A 21,784-nucleotide genomic window follows, 5' to 3' on the forward strand; every position below is an offset into this window, starting at 1 on the left:
GACTTCCTTGCCAATCTTTTCTCTAGAGGCTGCTGTATGGTAGAATTGAAATACATCCGATCCAAAAATGCTTTACTGCAAAGTTTACTTTTTTTTCGAAATCATAATGATAAACTCCATCTAAACCTTCAGTGAAATTAGGAGGATGAATATAATTGATATATTAGAATGAATCAAAAACGAGTGTTTCGATTCGACTTTAAGCAAGTAAGTAAATCAACCCTGCGGACGGCACGCGTCAATCCGCTAAAAGAGATCTAACGAAGTAAAATTACAGGATGCAGTTTGTGAATCAACGGATTATACTTATTGAGAGGGAGAAGCTAATAAAGGCCTCGCAATTGATTTAATTAAATTACTCCATCTGAAACACTTAACGTTACTTTTTTTAATTTATTAATCTGTGCATTTTTTATTAAAGATTAATAACAATGGACGAGGTTTTGGAAATTAATTCGAAAAGTATTTCTTTCGGTGAGATTTTATGCTGGTCATTTAAATACGACAAAAACAAAAAGTACTTCAAATATGTCTCTAGAAGATTTATGTACAAATAAATCGATCAGTGACATTTATACGTGTACAACAATGAAATCATCAAATAATTAGGTAATTATCTGTTTAACATCTAACAGAACTCGACTACCCTCCCTAAGCACGTAGTTGAATAGGAAATAATGGACCGAATGGAATTTAAAGTGAATAGACTTGAAACCCAAAAACTAAAGTTCGAGCACGTGGCTCACAAGTGGCACTTACCTCGACCGGTAGCGGCGACTCATGTTGTCGTCTCGTTCCCACTTTAAATAATACTATATCCCTTCTCGCTCTCTCACGCCCTGGTAACCCTCTAAGCGGCAATAAGGCTTGGATTTATTACAACTTTCAGGCAAATATTGAAAGGTTTGGAAATATATTTAATGTTGGATTGGAAATCAAAAAAAGTTGTATGAGACTAGAGTCAGAGCAACTAGCCTACTGGCTTGCGTGTGCCCAAGTAACAGTAGTATCCTCTTGTTAGAGTTTGAAGTGGTTTATCCCGGGTATGAGAGAGCGGGACCTCCGCCTCCGCGGACGATCCACGGAGGAATGCTTCTCTACCCCGGCAACACGCCAGGATCTCTTGTTCACCACTATCAACCTTCTCCAACGTTCATGAGGGGTCGGTCCGCGCACGCGCCTTGAATATCACCCGTCCCCTTCGCACTCATACAAGATGGGAACGATTTAGGGATGATATTCGGAGGGTGAAAAGACGGTGAAACATGGAAATGCATCTCGGAGTCCGTTCGGATTTCCGGCGCCTGTGATTTTGTTTATTGATTCGTATCGAAGCGAGGATACGAAGCTTTTTGGGGCTGCTGCGGGAGTTATTAATCCTCTTATCATGTCACGAGTAGATTTAGTGTCGATGAACTTTGGTCAATGACCAATAAAAAAACGTCATTAATTTTATAGTTCACTTAGCAAGTTTGTCAGTTAAAGTCAATATATACGGCTCGTACATTACTAACGAATTACGTAGTACTACTTTATTATCTACAAAGACTTATACGAAAAACAGTATAAATATTAATGATCATTTATTTATCGCTCGCTTATTACGGGAGATATATTAGATATTTAAGTTAAATAATAAATCGAACTATATTAATCAATGTGGAGACGTTATTTTTAGAATGCCAACTGAAATCTATCAAACAAATATTCATAAAACTTATACCAGAACATGCAGCGCGGTTTGGAGAAGGTTTTAGTATACAATATTATTACAGAACTGTGCCTTGCAGTTTTACTTGTTTTTATTTAGACTATCGCCGTGACAAACGGAATATTCTTGTTCTCATAACATATATAACGTAAGCCATTGAATATTTATAATTGATACAATATCGTAACCCCTCGGACGAACCACAAAAGCTCACAAATTGACACTCAATAATGAAAACACGCAAACGTTACTCCATTCAACTCTCTCGATGTGGCAAAAAAAAAGGGTACGATGAAATAAGACGGCAAAGCGTTGGTTTATGATGGTGAACAATTATGCATATTTACGTAGAGTGCGATGGCTCGGAACGAATTCGCGAGGACGGGAAGGGTGAGTGTTTTGCTAGCATTTGACAGTTCGATTGCAGCAATTTGATGTTTCGCAGATAAGAGCCCTTCGGGGTACGTGATTGGACCACATGTATAAAATATAATTATATCGTATTGAAAGAAAAACTATCTAAATTATTTGGATGTAAATTGTGACGAGCGAATTGTTATTTTACTTATCGTTTTCTGCGAGCTAACTACAGAGCTCTGTACCAATTAACCATAAAATGTACAAGAAAGGATACTCGTTGTGCAATTTAAAAGTTTAATTCAAAATTATTGTACATTATTTAAATTATATATACAAAATATACAGACAAATAGTCGTCATTTATTCCTGATTTAATTTTAAATATTATTACGAAAATTTACAGTAAGAATATCAAATCAAAATATACTTTATTCAAGTAGACTCTACAAGCAAGCACTTTTCATCGTTATTTTTTTAATATCATTTAATTGAATGCTAAGCAACTTCCTAGATAAAAAGCAAGGGGTTCGTATTCGTTGAAGTTCTTACAGGACATTAATTTGTAAAAAATACATTGGTAACGAAGGCATATTATTCGATACAAGATTATATTGATGATAAAAAATCATAGAGTTAATGCTTGTTGATAATTTAAGGCAGGAGACATAACATACATATATAATTGTATTTAACTAACATTACTGTATTTTTAGATATTGAAAAGAGTAACTACTGAGTTTCTCGCCGGTTCTTCTCGGTAGAATCTTTATTCCGAACCGGTGGTAGCTTTACTTTAAATAGTTTGTTAAATTACGATTCAAAAGTGCGTGTAAAAGCCTTGAATAAAGTATATTTTGATTTTGACAAATAAGATAATTTAATTGTATATTGTATTTGTGAAAATTGGTAACTACTGAGTTTTTTACGGATTCTCTGATATCAAATCAATATATGTTACATTGTCAGACGTGATACTAATATTATAACTAAAGTAGATCTCTCTGTCCGTTGCTCATTAAACAGAATTTAATGAAGTTCGGTATGAAGCAATCTTGAACATTAAGAACATGGGCTAATTTCTATACCTATTATCAGACGCCCGCTAAGACACTTGCGAAGGCACGAGCAACGACTAATATTACATACGTTGATCGACATAATTATATATTTCAAATGTTGCAGGAACTTCTCGGTAGACTCTACACTAAGAACCTTCGCTGTTGCTTTATTAGCTTCATATTTCAAAATCCCTTGTACGAGCCTACTTGAATAAAGTATATCTTGATTTGATTGGATAACTCTTCGAAGTGGATGATCCAAATATTATTTTACGTTTACATGTCAAGTCCATAAACAGCTAGCGTTGTCTTTACATATTGTCTTCAAGTACTCCGAAGTAATTAAGCGCTCAGGCGACCAACCGAATTCAACTTTAAAGTTGAACGAATAGGATGCATTTTGATTTTAGTGCGAATCTTTTAGAACTGGAGCCAATTTTGCACTCAGTCTTGAAGTGGCTCTTCATTAGCTCAATTTCATCATTGAATGAATTATATTTCAAGATATGTGGACGAGGTGTTTCGTATATTACGACACTTTGCTCAATGGGTCAAAAAACACATTGATAAATAAGGAAGGCATATTCAATACAAGATTATATTGAAGATAAAAACGCGCGGACTTAGTATTTGTTGATTAATAGGTACGATATATTATTAAAATGTAAAAGTAATTATAATCTGTAATTGAAATGGTGGAGAGTAACTACATGCCGGTTCTTCTCAGTAGAATCTACCTTTCGCACCGGTGGTAGCTTTACAACAATACTGTAACATGACGATTCAGAAGTGCTTTTATGAGCTTGAATTACTTGAATACAGATTTTTTTTTATTTCATTTACCGCCAAACAGCAATACTTTTGTCTTGTGCTGATTTGAAGGGTGAATGAGTCAGAGGAACAGGCGCAAGGGACATAACATTTTACTTAGCAAAGTTGATGGTGCATTGAGATGCTAATATTTAGTGTCAATATATATTTGTATGGTGTGACAATTTACCATCAGATTCATTTGACAGTCCACCTACCATTTATCAAACAAAATTATTATGTGATGTTTATGAGACAAAAAATCAGGATGGACCCGAAATTACAAAAATAATACGTAAACGTTCACACGTCAAAGATTTAATACTAAATGTAAGGAAAAAAACCCGTAAGAAAATTAAGTTCTAGTTTACTATCAAACTCGTACTGTGAAAAATTAGGCTTGCTTAGCTTTTTGCTAAATTTGAGCAAAAAGTAACAATAAATTATTATATTATATTATATATTGGCAACAATCAAATTGATGTCGATACAATTGGTACGTAGGTCTTGCATAAACTTTATCTACACGGACAAACCAGTGAACACAATTTCATTTAACTTTAGTATGAAAAAATGGAAGTAATTACCAAAATCAAACAAATCTCGCTCTGCATTCTAATTTCAAATTCAAAACCCATTCGTACCCATTAAAAACTCAAATAGGTTCGATATTTGAATCAAACATTTTTTTTAAACATTTCGAACTCCTCGGCAGCAGAGGTCGCAGTCCATAAGTAAGATGAATATAAAATTTTGTATTGGTATCCCGCGTACATTCACATGGACCTTCCCTTTATCGTGTAGATGATGAAAAATAGCAGCTGAAACGACGTTTTTTATCAACAAATCCACCCACGCGTGCACATCCCGCTGTGAGGCATTGAAATGGTTTTAGTTCTGCACTCGATATTGTACAAACAAGATTAAATCTCGAGGCACTCTCACATCAATCTATAGACGCTGGCAAACGTTATATCTTTAGGCAAACTTAATAATTTAGTTACAATTTTACTATGGAGATTTAGTGTATCTCGTAAGCGCCATTAATTGTGTATTCTTTATTGCACAGCAATTCTTAAACTAAATTTGACATTTGGGTTGAAAAAGTTGCATTGGCAGGCCTTATAGCTAAAGCGGCGATCTCTTCCAGAGCCTTTGAGCAGAGAACTAAAGAGCAGAGTCCTGTTCTCAGTAAAAAACAAAAAAATAAAAGAGAAAGAATAGGGTATTTTCGTTGGTGAAAAATAAATTATGAAATTTGATAAAAGATAAAATATATTTAGAAATATACTTAAATATTTTGATTTGGAGTCATAAAAGTGTAATATTATTTTATTACATTAAAATTAATAGTCGTAATTTTTAATCTGTATATGACGTGACCTAAAACACGAGCCGCCACGGTGTGGCGTCATATAGTCAAAAAACTGTCATTTTAATATCATCTGGCACTTTAATAAATAACTTTTCTGCAATACTATCATTAGATAGTATTTGTACATTACACTCCAACGATAGCGATTGTAATTCATTATTTCCCCAAAAAATCACCAAATATTTATAGCTGTTAACTTTGTATGATTGCCAGTCGTACATACACAGCTGTTGTTTTTATCAATGTGACGTCACCAAAATGACTGACAGCGTTTTCGCGGAAATAAAAGAGGTTTAAAATACACTTTTAATTTTATGGCAAGAAAACGTGTTTATTTTGCCGAAATATATTTTTTTGTGACTTTTATTAGGAAAATCAAAATTTTGAAGTACTTTTTCAAACATAGTAGATATACGGTATACTAAGGCAATATGTCGAAAACCTAAATAATATATTATATAATTATGGTTTTTAAAAAACTGGCATAACGTCCAAGATTGTTTTATCGGAATTTTGGAAGTAATGTTAAATAAGTAGTTGGGTGGAATATTATTGTTTTATAAATAAAGACGTCTTAATGAACTGCTTGTAGTACATAATACGGGAGAGCTATTAGCAAATCGCATGTAATACGTATCCAAATCTAAGGTTTTAACTGTATTCCTTCTGAGATTGAACAAGCTCTACATAGGCGTAGACCAATGAAGTTTTAGTATCTATTTCCGTAATAACTTTAATGTCTTAAGTAAACTCACCAAATAATAAATTCGTTTTTTTCGTAAATTGTCGTTCGTATGCACTCCTCGCTTCTATAGGCACTTGTTTATAACTAATTAAGGCACAGTTTTGGCGTGTTTTCTTTTGTTCTTCTCCTTCACATTTCAACTTATATTATACCTGAAAAGAAACACATTAAATTATAATAAATACCTTTGAAATATATCATAAAATAAAACTTAATTTTGTAGAAAAGACGAAAAATAGGATTCAAATAACTACTAATACGATTTCACACGCGTTTAAATGGTCTTCCTGGCGCTGTTTATAAATTGTTACAAATAGACTATATATTAAATCAACTCGTTCAATTAAAATAAAAATAATAAAACAAGTTATTTGCTCATAAAATGGACAAAAAAAACATAAGTGTTTTACGAATCATCCCAATAAATGAGGCTTTTTAATAAGAAACTTTTCTATATTTTTTTTTAATATATCAAGGAATTGAATAAAAATCCTTTGAAATTTAAATTATACGATTATTATCTACTTCAGATTGTGACAATAATACTTCAGTAAAAATACTGAATCCTCTAGTTATCTATAATGGCATTTCTATAAATTATGTTAAAACAAGAAAAAACACATAGATACGATGTCCACATATTACGTAAATAATTATAAACAGCATTAAATAACTTATTTAAATTTTTAATTTATATAACTAGTCAATATTTGCCTCGAAATAAAGTTCACGTTTTCAAAACTTAAGAAAACAGCCCTAGCCTCAACGAATGTTAAATCTTTGGAGCCTCAGACATCGGTCCCACGCTGGGCGCCACTACTATTCATGCCGCCTCCCCAACGGCGCCAGTCGTCCCGGCGCCGTCGTTACATAACCTGAGCCTGGAGGATCGAAATGGCTCCAGTAAGTCAAGGAAATGCTCTGAAGGATTTCCTATTTGTTATAATAAACACGTCAGTTTTCGTTTCATAAGAGGCCAAAGATATACGGTTACAGAACACATTAGGGATGTTTTTGAAACTTTTCTAAATATTAACACTTATTATTTTTTTTAAATACAAATCGAAGATCGTTTTGAATTTATATAAATTGCAATAACAAGACGTATTTTTTATCGGAGACGTTGTTAAAACACTTTTTATAGCAAATAATAGTAATTTTTGAATATATTTACCGTTGAATCTTATTTAAAAAAAACTTAGAAAGTACTTTAGTTATTATGTAGGTAATAAACTCGGTCGAAATACAACATTATTCCCTAAGTTTGGTAACTTTGAAGATTATATGATGTTTTTATCGGTTGAAGCAATCAAAGTTTATACGTAGATCACGTAAATACACCTTACTCTTCAACAATATAAAGTATTCGTAACCAAAAATTGCTACATTAGTGGATTATGTAATCGTAACTTACATTATACGAATGTGTTCGTTTATCTGTTTGTTACTCCACGTCTTAGCTACTCGGGGTTACAGATAAGAACATAGGATACCTAACGCAAGTTTAAGAATAAATACTTTATCATTAGTATTTTTCCTACGATATTTACGTCCGTTTCTTTTTCAAAATCAAAATATACCTTATTCAATTAGGCTTTTACAAGTACTTTTGAATCGTCATTTAATATACTATATTAAGTAAAGCTACTACCGGTTCGGAATGTATATTCTACCGAGAAGAACCGGCAAGAAAGTCAGTAATAACTCTTTTTTTTTTTGAGTAACGGGTACTTCTGTGATTATTACACTTTTTATCTTTTATTGGTCCATTACATTCTTACTAATATGTCAATTAGATAGTTATTACTACAACCGAATAATTATAAACTATTTAACGATTACTTTAATTACGTATACAATTAAAGTTTGCTAGCGGTCATTAAACCGGATTGTAACTACTCAATTTGGTAGTGCACTTAAAACGTATCGAAAAGATCATCTGCATGATAAGATGAAGAGTAAGCCTGCTTTAAGAATACTTGTGTAGATATACTGACATGGCAAATTTTCGAAAAGAAGAACTATTGCAAGTTTAATCCTTTCTTTTTATTCCTCTGCTATGAGATTATCTTCATAACATATCTGTTATCTTTTGTTTAATGGAGATGTATTTTCACTCCAATGATTATTTATCAGATGCATAATTCGAATTTATCCAAATAGGCTTACACCAGTACATTTGAATAAATATTTAATTCATTGATTGTGGAACAAAAATTTACATTTTATCAATTAAAATACGATTGCTGTGATTAAGACAGGACTTAGATATATCTTTAATATAAACAGGGCATTCCTGATTATACAATGACAGAGCCTCAATACGGATTCTAAATGTGACAAAGCGTAGTAGCATGTATGTTAATCATCTCATTATCATGGCGGGCGCGTTTATCGTGCGCGCGCGCAGATAGGGCACGCGTCAACACCGCCGGTTTGTTGACAACACTGTTTGTATGATACAATTATGTTACTATGATAATGATGTACGAAAACGAATTGAAAATGAGACTCTTTTGTGCAGGTGTTAGGTAACTTATGTCATTTTTTAGACCACGAACAAAATGTTACCCAATTTCATGATGATCGAACAAACAAACAGTATAGTTGTTATACTAAATACAAGAGCTTAATATTTGTATATATATATATATATGTTCTACTAGCTGAACCTGTGGCTTTACCCGCGCAAAATTTATAAAACATTATCTAAAGCACACAAACCGTCAACCCCTACTTTACTCTCTAGAGGGGTGAATTATAAAAAGTAGCCCATATCCTTCGCCGGAACTAAAACTATCTCCATAGCAAATTTCATCTCCATCGGTTCAACGTTTTAAGTGTGAAGAAGTAACAGACAGAGTTACTTTCGCATTTATAATAGTAGTATGGATACCATTCACCCATTAAATACTTCGATAAGATTTAGTCACAGGTTTTTGAACTAGTATCGACATCACGCAATTGTTTTAACAACTAGTTTTTATAATTTTCAGTCTGATCCCATTCAACTACTGATAAAAAGACATTTTTTTTTCATGGCATTGATTGGCGGACGAGCATATGGGCCACCTCATCGTAAGTGGTCACCACCGCCCATAGACAAAGGCGCTGTAAGAAATATTTACCATTCCATACATCACCACCAACTTTGGGAACCAAGATGTTATGTGCCTGTGATTACACTGACTCACTCACCCTTCTGACTGAAACACAACAATACAGAGTACAGTTATTTGGCGGTAGAATATCTGATGAGTGGTTAGTACGTACCCAGACGGGCTTGCACAAAGCCCTACCACCAAATTATTTAAATATATTACAAAGATTTAATTCTCGAAACCTACTACGACAAATGTTTTATCTTTGCTTGTTAAGTCCAGGTCAAATTACACACACATTTGAATTTTTATTTTTTGCTTCAGTTCAGATGAAAAATCATTTGTATGGTAACCATGCTGTGATTCCTGGCCATGGAACTCCTTAACTGTCAACAGCATAGCCATGAATATTTGTATCGCAAGGCTTTTTTCAATTAATAATTCGTTGCTTGTTCTGTACTGTCGTTTTGCTTTGTCAAAAATATTTATAAAAAAATAGTAATAATATTCTCTACTAGTATTATATAGACGATGATGATTTTCAAAGAGTATCTACACGTATATTTTATTGTACGTGTATTGAAAAATGTACATAAACCTAGAATCTACTAAATATTTACTTGTAAAAACCTTGATAAAGAATATTTTCGTTTTGATATTTAATATATCTTCAATTATAATCAACACGAAATAATAACTGGACATTTAAAACGTGTTTCGTTTAATTATTTTGACCTCAGAATATAATATTCTTCTAACAAATCTAGCGGGCACGTAATCTCAGCAGACGCGTTACCTTACATCATTAAGATAAAACGACAGTGACGACATATCCGCTAGGTTGACTGAGCTTATTTTTACGATGTAATATTTTGGGTTGCCCCAATTGTCAGTAGTAAATTTTACTATTGGAGTTATCTTAAAGAACATTCACTTTTAGTGTTGCTGGTATGTTTATAAGGAATAGTTCTTTCGTGCCAGAACTGTTATTATAAAGATATTGTTTCTTCGTCTACATAAACTCTCCTTATGGAAGGTATTAGTCATTAAATAAAGAAAGTCTTAAGAGCTCTTAAAGATCACGAGTCCACGTGGACGGATATTATAACGCTGTCGATATTCAATGTGAACTATTTTCCTTTATAAGTCATACACTCACCTACGCTGTTTTTCCTCAAAGCAATCATGACATAAGACAGATATGACGTCATTGCTTCCATCCATTACGTCATTGGTCGATGACCAATTCGTAAACTTGAATGCATGTTATCTTTGGACAATTTTAACACATACTCTTAATGGAACCTAAATTTATATAACAATGACAAAATGGGTGAGTCTTTAAAACTATTTTCTATAAAGATAAATATTACATTCAATAAATTATATTATCGCCTGTTAAGGATAAAGTTAATTTATAATATCAATGATTTATTAGTTGTTTAGATTTGACCGTAGCTATCTCAAGAACAGACATCCTCTCCAATGAACAGTTCGCCACCACCACCATCGGTTAGCGTATGTTTCAATGTCTTCCAAAAATATTTATGACTAATAGTAAAAATGATTCCGTGATTTTATAACCTTTAACTGTGATGTAACATTTCGTCAATTTCATTGTCCACTCACTGACTAATACCGGCTAGATTTATATATAATAAATTGGAATTCGTTAGGTTTCATGCCCAAAAGTTACAAATTTTCCAAAATTGTAAATACATTCTTCTCATTATTTGAATTATCAAAGTAACTTATATTTATTTGGCGTATGAATCTACTTTGTAAAGTTGTATTTATAACATATAATAATATAGTTATGTCGTAATACATCCGGTGGTGGGCGACAAATAACCCACGCTATTATCAAAGGGCTTCTAGAGAAAGTTGCTCTAATCGTACCAAGACATTCTAAGTGTCGATCATTGCGTTATATTATATTCTATAAGTGAAAACGGGCCTAATAGGACAGCGAGAGATGTATGAGACCAGAAAAAAAAGCCATACGATTTGACAATCGCGTGGTTCCAACAGACTTACTTCCTGACGTCAACCGCTATGTAATTAAGTCTTTTGACTGGCAATTATCATTAACGCCAAAGTTATTCGTATCGTTAATAAAATGTAGTGCCAATATTACAAGGACATAACTCAAATAACAAGAGTCATAGAATACTTGTACTTTAGGCTGTACATAATACATTATAGCACTTAGCACCAATTACTTGTTTTCCTCCTGTTATATTGCTCTCATAAATACCAAAATATTTTGAAATGAACTACAACAGTGTAACTACAGGCACAAGGGACATACAATCTTGGTTCCAGGGTTGGAGGCACATTGGCGATGTATTTGTGGTCGGTTTACAAAATAACATGAAGGAGATCATTCAAAGAATCCATATCATGAAATGAATTAAACATATTTTTCCTTATATAATTATGAATGAATTTATTGTAACTGGTGATCTAACAATTTATTGAAATATGTGTGTCAAGTACGGTATCGTTGTAAAACCTGTTTTCGATTTGTAAATAAACTTGCGGTCACGAATGCAACAACAACTTAAATAAAGTATAATATATACTATTATATATAGGTTTAAGGTTTTTACAGGGTCTACGTGACGATAGGAGCTGAGCTTCCTAGTGTCCATCTAACAGCCATGGTATTTAATGAACTATTCACTTATATGTTGAATTATTAACAATGTGCTATGTAACACACTATATACATATAACAAGCGATCAAACCTGGCTTTGCACGAATAGCACTGATTATTACTATATATAGATATATATATATAAATCTCAGATTTACGTATGCCACGCGGTTTGCTAATACCTCATATTACTAAATACTGATATATCTTTATTTAGGTCACCTGATGGTAAGTGGTCACTACCACATACACAATGTCGCTGTAAGAAATATTAACCATTCCTTACATCACCAATGCGCCACCAACCTCGGGAACTAAGATGTTATGTCCCTTGTGCCTGTAGTTACACTGGCTCACTGTGTATTGAGTACTGCTGTTTGGCGGTAGAATATCTGACGAGTGGGTGGTACCTACCCAGACGGACTTGCACATACCCCTACCACCAAGTGTTATAATACAACACTATTCCACTAAACTACTTATATCAACTTTAACGTTACTTCCAAAGTTCCTATAACATTCCCTCCGACGTTCACAGCGCCATGTTTTTCCCAAATCCATAATTTAAAGCATAGATAATTTACTCGACCAAAGATATCGCGTAAATTCGACGTCAGTCAAATGTTATTTATTAGAAATAGACTATATAGGTCCGTGGACTTCTCTTCAGACTGTTTGAGACAAACAATTCCATTGACACAATCTATCAATCATAAAATCAATTTAAACATTCAACGTACATGCAAATTAAACGACGATCGATTGAATAAACCATAAAAAACAAACAAACTCGCTTTTGCATCTATATTATTAGTTAAGATGAAGACCAGCGTTGACAATATCCTCAATATCAAGCTTAATGGTAGCCCATTTTTAGCTTTTGCTAGGAAACCTTAAAAATCATAATTGAACGAACGAACTGTTACATATTGTTGACGCCAGTAAAAGAGCTGACTATCATCTTTGTATCTGCTATCTCATCATCACCAGGTTAAACTGTAGTGAGGTGATAGGCAGCCAAATCTCAATCTAGGTACGGGTCGGTAGTCACATTCCTAAATCGATAATATTTTCTAAACAAGAAATACTAATTCTTTATTAATTAAAATACTTTATTGTAACTCTATAATTAATAAACTTATGTGTTAATAAATAGTTTTTTTTTAAAAAAACTGACATTTAAAGCCCGTGTAACAGAACGAACTATCTGCTTCTTTCTCTTTTATATTCATAAATTATTGTATATATGTTTATATGTATTTGTTTAGTTAAAGTAGGACGTTCAACAAATAAATTTGATTCATATATATATCAATAGAAATTCCCCAAACGGTCACGGTGACTCAGAAATCATTCCCATTGATTTGATAGTAGTTTCTTAGAATAATGATTTGTAAAACAATTTTGTTGCTGTGCCTGAGACCATGACTAACTTTTATTTATAAACTAAAATAGTATTATAAATATAAATATTAAATACATATACACGAAGCTACTATGATTTTCTTTAATGCCGTTGATTTTGGGGCTGAATTATTTAATTAGTGCATTAGATGATCTGTCTAGTTTCTTATCGGTTTTAGGTAACCTTCGAATCGGTGTGACTGACCGAATTTACATTGAATTGTGTACTTCAATGAAGTGTGTATTACATTTTATAAATGACAATATTACATATTTTATTCAATTTGTTTTATTTTATAGGCTTAAGTAAAATTTTACGAAATTAGTTTGTTTTAAAGTATTTTTCATAACCATATAGTAAGATTTTATTATTATAATTCTTAAAAAATACATCGCGCTGAGGTACAATCCGTTCGTCGTTCAAGGAACTTAGCAGTTCCATCAAGTAACATAGTTCAACAAAAAGAAACAAGATCTAGCATAGGTCTTACAACTAATATACAATATATCAAATAAAGTACTTAAGTCAACGCAAATAAACCTAGAAAGTCGTGTTATAAAAAAACCCCCAAGCGTTTATAACACATGAAATATACGTTGCATGTAGATTTCATATATATATATTTAGGTATATTAATACGATTTTCCTCAATAAAACCGATCTCTTGCTTTTAAATTATGGCAAAAAAACACATCGCCGGAATGTTATTAACCTAGAAAAAAAAAATCTTATTGTCATTGAAAAGAAGGCTGGCGCCTTCTATTTGCCAACTCGCCATGACCAATTAGCACTTGATCAAACGTTCGGCAAATCTTGGCGCGTAGCCAAGTGATACTGGCAAAGAAATAGGGCTTCTTAGTAGCCCTATTGACTACAAAGCGGTTTAAGTTGTGTAACACATCCTTCACTTCCTATGTGAATAATCTTTCCATAAAATAAAAGTATCGCTCGTCTGTAACTCTACATTTTTTTATACATTACTCTCTGTGTTTGTTATTGTCTACTAGCGACCTGCACGGATACAATTTTATACATTTTTAATGTCTCTTAATCCCTATTTGATAACGCTTATAAACTTATAAGAAGGCATTAGTTTTTAAGGCTCTAGTTATATAAAAAATCCAAATGTTGTCCATTACTTTAAATTTTTGTTTCCATAAGAAATTCTATATTAAAACATCAAGAAAAGGATAAATTAAATTGGTTAAGTCGTTTTAAACCAAGTGACCAAGGGGAATAGGGATTCATTTTATATATATATATATATATATATATATATATATATATATATATATAAACGAATTAGTTGAAATTATATTTCTTCCGGCCTGTTTCTTTGAAGCATAAATCGTGACTTTGAAGTCGAAAGAAATATTCAGATAGAACTTTAGTAAATATATTCGGTATTTATTAGTACGTTGACAAATCTCCTTTTCAATATTGTGACTTATTGAAAATTAGCTTTGTTTTGAACATGTGTTTTAGATCTGCTACTAGATGGACCTATCATCTAATCCCCTTGGACCAACTGGTGGGCAGTCTACAATTCCTTAAATCGTCAATGAACCACCGTCCATAGGACCAATGATTTTACGAAACTGGCTGGAGAATAGCTATTCTATAAAAAGGTGATCCTATTTAATATTAACAAATCACGAACGATTTGCACGGAGCCACTAATGGTAAATATGGTATGAGCTTATCAACATTTTGAATATGCTCTGATCGATTTAGGTCTGGGCGAGGACTCCAAAAATACAAGATATATTATAGTTTATAATTGGGCAGCAATCTGATTCGAGAGAGTTCATGCAAGAGCATTTCACGTGTTTTTCGAGGCATATTTAAAATTAATTATAATTTAGAATTGGTTAGATTAAAGTCTTCAACAAATCATTGATACACATTAGTTAAGATTATTCTAGAACTGATAATTATTAAAGGTTTTCTGGGACCTGTACATCTGATACACATTTCGCTGAATTCCATCCATCACACGCAAGTTTGCGTTCATTCTCATCGACGAGATAACTTATAAATACAAATGAAGTACATACATTCAGTGGTGCTTCAAGACCTATAGGTGAACCTATGAGTGAATGACGACAACAACCAACAAATATAAGACCAAATCGCAGACAAACCTATTTCATTCGATAATAAGTACTTGATTTTTACACGTAACTATAAATATAACATGAATGACAACTATATACATTTTATACCTGAGTGTTTAGCTTATTTTTTTCTCCTATTATAGGTGCAACACGGATCCAATAACAGTAACCGTCACACTGGATAGTACTTAGTAAACAAAACTGCTATGTCCCAGGCGGTATGCGATGTTTTTTTTTTTACATTCGCTTCCGAGAATTATTAACTAACAAGGCTGAATCGAGCATATCTAGATAGAAACCTAACAGGCCGCGGCGTTTGCAACATTCGTTGGACACGCTTTAATCGTTTGGAACAAGATATTAGCAAATGGCGTTTTAATATTAATGTACAAATAATTAAGACCATCTATTGAGATTTTAAAAAGTTTTTTTGGGAGCAAAAATTGATGTTGTTAGGATTTAACGGCAAATAAATATCCAACATAGTCAGAATCCTATCTGTTATGGTTTTACGGTTAAAAAGCCAAGACATGCTATATTTCTATCTCTCAATTAACCCTTAGAATAGCACAAAATACTAATTGAACGCACGACTAATTCAGGGGTAAGGACTAGTATTTAATCAACCCCTATTATTATAACGCAGAAATCACTGAATAGGTTTAAATTCAACACGACATAGTAATAACACTTTGCCTGGCGTACTTTTGGGCGCATACATTTCGCGTTACTTTAAATAAAAAAAAGGCATATACTTAGTTACATGGACAAATAGACGATATTTACTCAAACGATGGATAGATTCCGTAATGTTAGGATGGAAATAAATATTGGTGGCAGTAATTTTTGCAAATGAAGTTTCGAAATATCTTTTAAATGTACCTTTTTTAAGTTAAAAGACTTAAAATTAACATAAGTACAAGATTTTATCAGAGCAATATTATTTAAAAACGGTGTCACGATTTGAGCTTGACCTAATTGATTAAAACTAAAAAAAAAAGCCAACTCTTATGCCAAAGAAAACATCAATTCTATTTAAATATCGCTTTGAGAAAACAAGACTAACGTATTGATGTTCTCGACGTTTGTTTTGATAAAACTCATAAAACATTACATCGTTTCCATAACAAACATCCCACAGTTGGGCAAAGGTGTAAAAAACACAAACAACATCACTGTTTCCATGTCGATTTATTTAATTTTTCATGGAGTAATTGCACATATTCATTAGATACGTTACAATACACAGAAATTAATGAGAATGCTGTTCTTGGGGACGGAAGAACCGAAATATAGATGGACTATAAACAAAGATCATAGGCAAACGGCAACTGGGCTTTCGTAAGTAGTCACCACAGTCCATAGACCATAAGTTATTATAAGTTACGTTGTAAGAAATGTTGACCATTCCTTACATCGTAAATGCGCCAACAACTAAGATGTTATATCCCTTGTGCATGAAATTACACTAGCTCATTCACCCTTCCAACCTGAACACAACAATACCAATATCTAATGACTACCCAAACCGACTTGCACCAAGCTCTACCACCAGAATTTAAAGGCTTTTTAAACATATTTTGCGTACAGAAGGATCTGAGTTTTTATGTAAAGTATATGTGGAAAATGGTTTAAAACTTATATTCATGTGTTTCAAATATATGAAATTAAATTAAACATTCATTGTTTACGATTACACTAGCAATGTCAGTCTGTTGCCAAACTTAAAGCTTTCTTGGTATACTGAACAGGTTTCGCCGAGACGAACCAAATTTTCCTATTCTTCTTATTTTCATATAATCATTATTCATGTTTGTCTAGTTCAAATCTAGTAAGATGAATTACAAGCACTTCTTCTTATCCTACGGAGTTATATAGGCATATTGCATCCGTTCCGATGATGCATGATGATGTTTAACATGACTTGATTCTACAATGTGGTTGTTCCAGACGAAGGAACTCTTCAACAGTGAACAGCGTAGACACGAATATTTGTATCCTATGGAAACTTGTATTTTTAAATTGGTATTTACTATTAAATTATATACGTATATCTTATGCATTCCATTATTATTTTACCGGCAATGATGCAGAGAAGAACAATAGTACGACAAGTTGTAATGAATAAAATATACTCTCAATGACCACAAAATCGTACCCACAAATACTAACCAATGAAGTCAAATAAACGATACTGAAAGTTTGCCTCTAGTATTTCGCCTAAAAACTAAAACATTATTCCAATCATGTAAGTTATTTTTAGCGCAACTGTATAATAGCTGTATAATGTGTTTCGCAGCTTCCTGCAGTTTTCGGGCGCAGAACCACTGGATGGGCAAAGCTTTGGTATTAAGATATATTTTTTAAGCTATATATTTGGGAGCTGAGATGGTCCAAACATGAATCCAGATCTCCACTGGTTTATACTATATATCGTGCTGAAAGCTGGACGTGTTAAATGATATCACTGTGTATTCACAAGCCTCGTTGGAACCGCGTGGAGAAATAAGCTAAACACATGCTCGATTGTGGCCCTTATCGAATATCGTGACATTACATTGTTTTTTTTTCCTATTAGACAAAAGAATAATTTAGACCGTATATTACAAGCGTTCTGGTGATATAATAGGGTAATTAGAGCACTGGCAATTAATGCCTTGATGTATTTCTAGAATTGCTAACGATTTTCATAAAACGAGCTAATGTTTTCGAAGATTTCAAATAACAAAATATTTTGGTAACAATGTTGTTAAAGAAATTAATGCCAACAGAGTCTATTTTGTTATGCGTTCAATAGATATTTATGTTACGTTACATCAAAAAATACTTTAATCTGATTCTTTATCGGAGGGGGGCTGCAGATGCGTTATATCGAGACATTTCTTTAACTCTCGCGAAGGTGGCCCTTAATGGGTAAGAATCCAACATAAGCCAGTTCTCCTCCACAGGGGCCCGAGTATTTTCTGAAGCCTACCCAGAAAGAAACACGCTTTCTTTTACATAGTCGTCACATATTTCCAGCTCTCACAATTATATGTTGCAACACGAATATATTTATCTATACAGTATTGTTTTGATTCGGATGGTTATTAACAATTCTGTCGCCTTGTCTGTCAAAGACAATAATTTTTATTTTTATATTTGTAGCTCTACAGATATTTTGGCCTTTAACGTATCTTATCTTTAAATTTTAGCCAGCGTCTCGTTGTTTCCAGGCAACATCACTGTTTAAACATTCTCCTTAATGAAGAGGAAATATCTGTCTGCATCAGAAATCGTAGACCTTAATTAGCATTATGGAAGTTTACAATAAAGATATTCGAAATGTTAAATATCAAGACTATTAACGAAGGTATAGCATAGCATTCACTGGACATGACTAATATTGCCCTATTTACTTTACATCTAGGCCAGCCCGTGGATGCAACCAGCACATTTCTGTATTTTATGGTCTGAGTAAATGAATCGAAAGAGATTTCCAACGGTGTATATCAATACAGGAACAAAATTCATTTGTTACGTGTTACATAAATTTTCTTTTCAACAGTGATTAAATTAATATTGCATATCTAAAAATGTTCCTCTCTCTCTTACACGTGTTTAAGTTTAAAAGGGATAGCAATAGTTAAAAAATTACAAACAATGATCCGCTCTAATGTCTTGAAAACTATTTTGTAGACAGTAATAACATATTGTCATATCTCGATTATATCTCATAACATATACAAGAGATGGATGATATATCTCTAACTATTTCTTTAAGCCGACACGACGGGAAACATCACGCGCCACCCCCATAGCTTAACTTGCTTGTACCAAGTTCTCGACTTAAAGTTACTTCTGAATTTTTGACATCAGAAAATTACAATACATTTTATAATACCGAGTATTCGAACTATTAAGATTTGCTGCCAAACAATTAAACGATACATTATATGTTATTGTATCTCCAACCTTCGAAGATTTCTGACGCTCGACGGTCACTATAAAAAATATACTTTTTAATATATAGCATTAAACTCTTATGTCATTATATACTAATCACATTGAGCTATGTAGGAAGCATTATATATTCATTTAAACATCACAGAACTGGCCATTTATAGTAAGGTACGAGTATCTATTAAAATATATCTTACTAACATTATGTACTTAATAAGATCATATCACACCTTATATGTTGAACCAGAATCACTATTATGATGATAATGACGTTCCCCTAACCGATTTTAAACAACATCCATTCTCAAACCACAAATAACTGCTCAGGAGCAGCGAGCACCTGGGCACCTTCAACCCAATACCATAAGCGTTCAGAAATGGGATCAACGTCTTTAGGTGCTTTCTGAAGCACGGAAAAACACTGCTAGCTTCCAATTGCTACAGAGAATTCAACAACTCTTTAGCGCCACCCGGGGCTTGAAGCCGTATAAACTAGCACCTAGTCCAACGAGGCAGTCAGTGATCGGATATTACACGTATTAGAAGAATGCCTGCTGGGTGAGTCACATGTTAGTTATTCCATTGCCAAACATCAATACTCTGTAATGCAGTGTTCCTATTTCAATCGTTATCGAGCCAGTGGCATCAGAGGCACGAGGGATTGACGTAATTAGTTAGTTCGTCTTGCAGTGACAGTGTACTCATTGAAAATTCAAGAAAATGGAAGGTTTATCGACAAATTTTTCACCTGATGTTCGGTGACCTTCCAACAATTTTTTTCGAGACCAAAACATGACTCTGTTTGTAAATAGGTACATGAATCCACTATTAACTTATAAGCTGAGCTTTGTCAACTCCCATTTGTCATTCACATTATAGTACACACATTTTAACATTTCAGAGCCGAGCATTAGCATTGAGAGTGAGAAAAACTGACCATTGCTGACCCAGTGTGATAATACTAATCGTATCTAATAGTAAAAATAAATGTGGCAATAAAACTACGGGCAAATTTTCTTGTTAAATTACAGGAGAATAGTCCCAGTGCAATATTACATATTTGATTCAATATAAAGGCAGTTATGGAATCTTGTAATTTGTCAATTTTAGGAAACCAAATGAGCTTAGTAATATAGTTGTCTATGAATTTCATTCGGGAACAAGTATAACTACCGAGTTTATTTTTTGTTTTCCGTACAATTGACATACACCTGTCATAGCTTTACATTCTGTATAATACAGTAACATGATTCAAAAATACCTTTATAAGCCTAGATTATTCTATATTCAAGTATAAAGTAAATGAAATTATATTTGTTTCTTCTCGACTTACATTGTGCTCAGATTAAATACCAAGTAAATGTATTTTATTTATATTATAATATTAAATATTATTTTAATGTCTGGAAACTTATTTATGCTATTTAGTTATCATATATCTAATTGATTATGATTTTTTTGAGGTCAATTTGAATTAAGTATTTAGTTTTTCATATTAAAAATCAGGGACCAACAACATACATGTTACAGCTTGAGGTAATTGAGGACCCATCCCTGGAAAAGGCTATAATGACCCCAAATTTAACATTTATGACAGTAATTTTATAAAAGGTTTTCAATATTATCAAAATATATTATTTTAGAACTACTTTAACTTGAATATATCAAGCAATTTAATTTATTAACTTCTGTATGTAAACATATGTTTTTGTTGGTGGTAGTGCTTTGTGCATTGTGGGAATGGCCACCTGGGTAGGTAACCACCGTAACTGGTGTAACTACTGGCACAAAGTACAAAACATCTTAGTTCCAAGCATTGGAAAATTACAGTATCTTTGTCTATGGGCCACTTACCACTTACCATCACGTGGTGGTGACCACTTACCATCATGTGGGCCAGCTGCCCGACCCTTACCTATTTAACAAAAAATATATATAATAAGACATTTTATTTGAACAACAACATAGTTATTCCTATTTAAATCTAGTTTGATAACTATACATTTAATTTAGGGATTCTGTAATAGCTGATTCAGACAGAGTATAAAAAAGCAGTTATATTATCTGTACAGAGAGTAGCAACCCATACTTGACTTTATTTGAAAATATTGATTATTGTGTCTACATGCATCACAGGCACTTGCAGAAATATAGCCTGGAATTTAATGTACCTCACGATGAGTTCATATACCTAAAGTATGGAATATTTAACATGATCCCAAGGCGACTAGAAAAACGAAAATAATTTCCACACAAATGTGTTTACAGATCGCAGGTATTAAATTATATTTAATACGAATTGAATGAATAAAATTTACTTGTTTACTATAGCGACAACCTACAAAGAGCAATATTACGCCTCTACAATGTTCGAGTTTTTCTTAAAACACATTAACCGTGAATTCTATTTAAAATTTGTGATGTCACCTTTGCTACTCGTTAGTATACGTGCTAAAAGAAAACTGAAACACCAAGATAAAATAAAAAAGCTATGAACTAC

General features: G+C 32.8%; 1 protein-coding gene across 6 annotated transcripts in view; it reads right to left on the minus strand.

Moving 5' to 3' along the window:
* LOC125074152 (talin-1) overlaps positions 1–21,784 on the minus strand; it is a 72,854-nt gene that overhangs the window by 50,288 nt on the left and 782 nt on the right. For all 6 annotated transcript variants that reach the window (XM_047685387.1, XM_047685385.1, XM_047685388.1 and 3 more), the window contains exon 2: positions 6,070–6,211. The gene's annotated coding sequence lies outside the window, so the exon portion shown is untranslated. The remainder of the gene's footprint in view (positions 1–6,069; positions 6,212–21,784) is intronic.

Source organism: Vanessa atalanta, chromosome 27 (genome assembly GCF_905147765.1).
Source record: "Vanessa atalanta chromosome 27, ilVanAtal1.2, whole genome shotgun sequence".
NCBI classification, from domain to species: Eukaryota; Metazoa; Arthropoda; class Insecta; order Lepidoptera; family Nymphalidae; genus Vanessa; species Vanessa atalanta.